Consider the following 5516-nt stretch of genomic DNA (forward strand, 5'->3'; position numbering starts at 1 on the left):
AATAAAGTCTTTATGAAGTAGTAAAAAAAGTCAAATAAACCAGAAAAATCAAAGGCTTGCCCCTTTAGTATAGTAATTTAGTATAGTAATAATAACTTATTGAAACATGCGGTTATGGACAAGAAGCGAACTCACAATTGAATGGTAAAATTTGACGCCGTAAAATTCGCGAACGGAAGGAAGCCCGTGTGCCTAACCCTTTTTTCTGAAAGCCTGCGTGCGTCCCTGGCCGTGGCCTACGTGCATACCGGGCAGGGGCCATGGATTTCGGGGGCCGGGGCGGGCCCCCGCCCTCCCTTAAGGCCGGCCCTGTTTATAATTCGTGGAAAATTTGGTTTTAACGCATGTGTTGGTCAAACAGATCCTGCATAGCGGAACTATAAAACGGAATATTCACGGATATTCCGTTTTACAGCTCCGTTATGCGATGCTGCTCTGCCGGCGTCCGCGCCGGCTTGCATATCAGATGTTGTTTATCTGAATTTGACACATATGCACATATTCAAAATTACAAACGTTTGCGGACGATAGTTGACAAGCAGCACCTCAATATCCGAGTCATCCGAATCGAACGAATCGTCGAGCAAAAACTTCTCGCACGGTCTTAATTCCATCTAAATTCATAGATACACGCGCCACTTTAACCAACTATGCATATCGCTCCGCACAAGCACAAGTACAAATTCACCGGCTGATCGGGGGCGATGGATCGGCGGATCTGGGGAGCTGGTGCAGCGGCTCGGTGGAAGAGGGTAGGGGCGCCCCTACGGAGCCATTCCGCCCATAGATTTGGCCGGAATCGTCGGCGGCGAACAGGCGGAACCAATGGCGGGCGGCGGCGAAAGGGGGATGAGGAAAGGGCGCGGGCTGAAATGTCCTTTCCGCCAACCGCTTTCCTGGGATATGGGGCAACATAGGGGTGAGGCGGGCGACGGCGAAAGGGCGATGGGGAAAGGGCGTGGGCTGAAATGGCCTTTCCGTCAACCGTTTTTCTGGGATATGGGACAACATAGGGGTGAGACGGACACCTGCGTTTTCGTGGGTTGGGGATGGGATTTTATCGCGCCCATCAAAAATATTTACGGATCGAACGCGTTTGTGAGATTTGGTCGGTCAACATTTCCTGCGTCGATCCGTATTTTAACGGTTATTTTACGGGTGGCGGCTTTATACGGAGAGATGCTCTTACTTTTCCTAATCTAATTATCTGGCAACTATGATCAACTTGGTAAATAGGACAAAATAAACTATGCTCAAGCCCAACCTCAAGATTAGTCACATCTCCCCCTTCCCACTCAGTACTCTCTCAAATTCCTCTAAAGTCCAAACCAGTGGCATTTATTCATGGATTCGATTCCTTTTGCATTCCTTATGGTATCCTCTTTCATCGAGTATTTAACCAAAAACTACCACATTTCATGGAAACATGCATAGAAACTGTCATTTTACGATTTTGTCCTGAAAACTGACACGTTTGCATTAATTTTTTGCTAAAAACTACCATGTAGAAAAGTTGATGATTTGGCTTGTTTAAATCAGTTTATGACAAGGATGGCCCACATGGAAGTCAAACCCAGTTAGACTGGCCGTTATGACGGGCAGGTAGGCCGCCGCGGCGCCGCCGGGCGAGCAGGCCGCCGCGGCGTTGGGCAGGCAGTTTGCGACGACGGGCAGGCAAGCCGCCACGGCGCCAGCGAGCGAGCCGCCGTATTGCCGCGCTTTCGGGCGAGCAGGCCGCTGCGGCGTTGGGCAGGCAGTTCGCGACTACGGGCAGGCAGGCCGCCGCGGCGTCGACGAGTAGGCCGCCGTGCCGCCCGCGGCGTCAGGCAGGCGGGCCGCTGCGGCACCGACGAGCAGGCCGCCGCGGCGTCGGGCAGGCAGTTCGCTGCGCCGGTGAGCAGGCCCGCAGCCGCCCACGGTCCCGAGCTCCCGCAGCGCCTTCGCCCCCAGTCGCCTCCCCCTGCCCATAGTCGCACTCCTGGTCAGGCTCGCTGTCGCCGCGGCCATCGGAGCACCGTCGGCAGTCGCCATGGCCATCCCTGGCGCTGTCGCCGCCCTGCGCCTCGCCGTCGGCAGGCCTCCCGTCGTCGTCCAGCCTCGCCATGGCCAGATTCGGCAGGTGCCGCTCCGGATCAGCCTCCACCGGACCTCCCTGCTGCCATTCTCGCGCCGGAACGCCGTCATCCCGATCTCTTTCTCCGGTTGACGGTCAAACTTAACGGGGTTGAATTTTTTTGTCCTGACATGTGGACCAACCCTGTCATAATCGAATTTAAACGAGTCAAAACAGACGCTTTACAGACTTGATAGTTTTTAGTCACATTTTAGCAAAAAAATGATATTTTTTATGATAAAATCGTAAAATAGTAGTTTGTAGACACGATTCCATAAAATGTGGTAGTTTTTGATTAAATACTCTCTTTCATCTCCAATGATTACGTTGGTTGGAGTTGAGTTTTTAATGTCCTGTGAGCCATAACCCGATTTGAAGATTTATTCATGTGAGCCATAACCCTAGATTAGAAGATTTATCATATATTTGTATCCCCGAGCTTCTGAGTTATTTGATCCTTAGATGAAGGAGATGAGATAATTATTTTCGTTGATATTGAAAGGAGACTAATATTTGGCCCGTCAAATTATTAAAGTACATCTTAAGCCAAGTCTACATACTATACAATATCTCTTTTTCATATTAATTTTTATTCTGAGAGTGAATAAGCTATTCATGTCCTCGTCATCGATCTCTTGCTTAGGCAATAGTCAGACCGCCGTTCTGATCCACTGATTGCAAGTCAAGTGTGAATTTGAGGAGGACGTTGCGCCACCTGCGTTCTCTCTACTTGCACACATATATCAACCTTATCCTCCACTATTTCAGGACAGTGCCATGTATCCATCTCATGGAATTCAGTCAAATACAGCCTAACTAATCAAGCTAGAGGTTGCTTGTTTGACCTGACTGCACCCACGAGGATATCGTGTGGTGTACACTAATCTCTCGCTGCATATACTTGTCCATAAATACAGCACCCTAGCGAAATCAAAGTAGTACAACACAAGGCTCTCTATCAGGAATTCGATCAGGATCATCGTCCATCAGTCGAGACCCGAGAGCGCGTGGTTCAGTTCAACAGGGTGAGTACTCACTACTCAGTTACCATGCATGTCTCCATTTTGGTGAATCTTTAGCTGGCTATTTTGCTTTCTATACCCTATAAGCTTCGCAGTACGAGAATGAGCTCCTCGGACGACTCCTGCGGCAAGAAGGCGTCATGGCCGGAGCTGGTTGGGATGTCCATCGAGGAGGCGAAGAAGATCATCATGAAGGACAGGCCAGACGTGAAGATCATCGAGGTCTTCCCAGTCGGCACCGCGGTCACCGAGGACTTGAGGTTCGACCGTGTCCGCATCTTCGTCAACACAGTTGCGGAGATCCCCCGCATTGGCTAGCTTCGCTTCTTGCTCGATTCGGTTGACGTGTGTTTGTGTTTGTGTTTGTTATATTCCTGAATAAACCATAGCTGGATGTATGCATAATACTCCAGCTATGTCGATCGCCATGTACGAATTAATAATTAAAGTTGATCGCAGGCTTGCAGCCTTGACATGTTGATCTTTATTTCATTTCTTGGTTGAAACCATTTCAAAACGAAAATCTCAAATGAACGCACATGTTACTTTCAAAATTGATTTCTATTACTTGTTAGTTTCTTATTGTTGCTAATAAGTTACTTTCAGTGGAGCGAAGTTGCTTCTGTTTAACACTAAAGTTGCTTTATCTAGCATCAAAGTTGCTTTTCAAAAAATCATCAAAATATGTCCATGTGGGGTTTAGTTTTGGGGTGTGTTTGGTTTGAGAACCAAAAGGCATGGCATGTCATGGTCTCGTTCTGAAATAATGGGTTGGTTCCATTCTTGTGTTCGGTTGAAGATAAAAAATGTCAAGGGTTCGTTCCATTCTTGTGTTTGGTTGGAGATATGAAATTAGGAGAATATGACTCAACTCACCTTGTGGGGTTATTCTTTTTTTTTTATCAAAATATTATATAAATTCCAGCAACATTTCCATTGTATTTTTGGTTTTAACAATTAGAACAGGTGTTTTCTTTTTTCTTCTATCAATAAGAGAAGAATAACCAGGTGATTCCTTCGATTTGATGGAATCACTTGATGAAGCATATATAGGGAATATTCCTTTTCTGAGGATCACCCGATTCCGGTTCCATCCTCAACTAAACATTGAAATGGTGGACCGCGGACGGAATCAACCCATCCCGTGCCACTATATCCTCAAAGCAAACACACCCTTGAAGAACACGTCGCGAGCTGGCAAGTCAACACCCGCGTACTCAGTTGCATTGGCGGGCAGACTGCCCCACAAAAGAAAAACACAAGGATCTCATATCATTCATCCCCACATAGTTTCAAAATTGAGAATCACGAATACAAAAACTTTTTGATATCGTAGGCAACTTAGGTCCCTTTATGGACAACTTCCTTAGTATTGTAGGCAATGAAGGATCACTCATAGATAACTTTGTAGCGACGTACGTAACTTGGTTTCTGAGGCAGCCAACTTAGAATTCGTGCTATGCAACTTTTCGCTCTACGGTAAAAAAAATTTGAATAGTACCGTAGGCAACTAATAAACTATTTACAACTTAGTTTTTGATGTATGCTACTTAGGAACCATGTTAACCACCTATTACACTACTGCATACAACTAATTAGAAGGCTAGTAGGAGAATTCAGTTATACACACGGTGTAATTTATCTAACATCAAAGTAGTTCGTGTTTAGCACTAAAGTTGCCTCATCTAGCATCAAAGTTTATTTAAAAAAAATCATCAAAAGATATATATATGGGATCTAGATTTGAAGAACTCGTCACGAGGAACTCAATGGTGAAAGCAGATTATAATTTCGACACACGGTTTGAAAGTCATAGTTTTTTGAATTTTCTTGTACCGAAATTAATGCATGTTACATCATTGTTGGGTTCAGACGGTTAGCAGGATGACATAGAGAAAAATCAATGTACTGCAGTTAAAAAATGTTTCCATATACATAATGAGTGGGAGGGCAATTTTCCAGATCTAGGACCGATGTTTCACATTGTGCGGATTGTATGTGTGGGCTCGCCACAACATAATAGCCCAGCTGCACTTTTAGGTTTTTGGGTTAGATTTTGGTTTCTCAAAAACAAATCTTAAAAAATAGTTTCAACATTTTTATTTCAAAAATGTTTTTGGAGCAAGTATAATGCCTTTTCATAATGCATTTCATTTTTTACATATCTTCAAAATGTTTATGTAATTAAAAAGTTAATCGGGTATTGAAAAAAAGTTCATGTAAATTAAGACGTGTTCGCACGTTTTAAAATTGTTCCTCTAGTTTGCAAAGTGTTCACGTACTAAAAATATTCTTGTAATTTTAAAAGTTATCATGCCATATAGAGAAATCATGTACTATTAAATAAATATCTGCGCCATTTATAAAATTGCATGTCTTTA

At 44.7% G+C, this 5516-nt stretch overlaps 1 long non-coding RNA gene across 2 annotated transcripts; it reads left to right on the plus strand.

The window, feature by feature from the left end:
* Positions 1-2860: 2860 nt before the first annotated feature.
* LOC123442812 lies at positions 2861-3529 on the plus strand. Of its 2 annotated transcripts, none has more exons than XR_006630532.1 (2): positions 2861-3138; positions 3223-3529. It is a non-coding gene; the product is annotated as an uncharacterized LOC123442812 (long non-coding RNA). The 2 variants fall into 2 exon arrangements; XR_006630531.1 differs by having other exon boundaries at positions 3231-3529.
* The last annotated feature ends 1987 nt before the right edge of the window (positions 3530-5516 follow it).

Source organism: Hordeum vulgare, chromosome 3H (assembly GCF_904849725.1).
Source record: "Hordeum vulgare subsp. vulgare chromosome 3H, MorexV3_pseudomolecules_assembly, whole genome shotgun sequence".
Lineage (NCBI taxonomy): Eukaryota > Viridiplantae > Streptophyta > Magnoliopsida > Poales > Poaceae > Hordeum > Hordeum vulgare.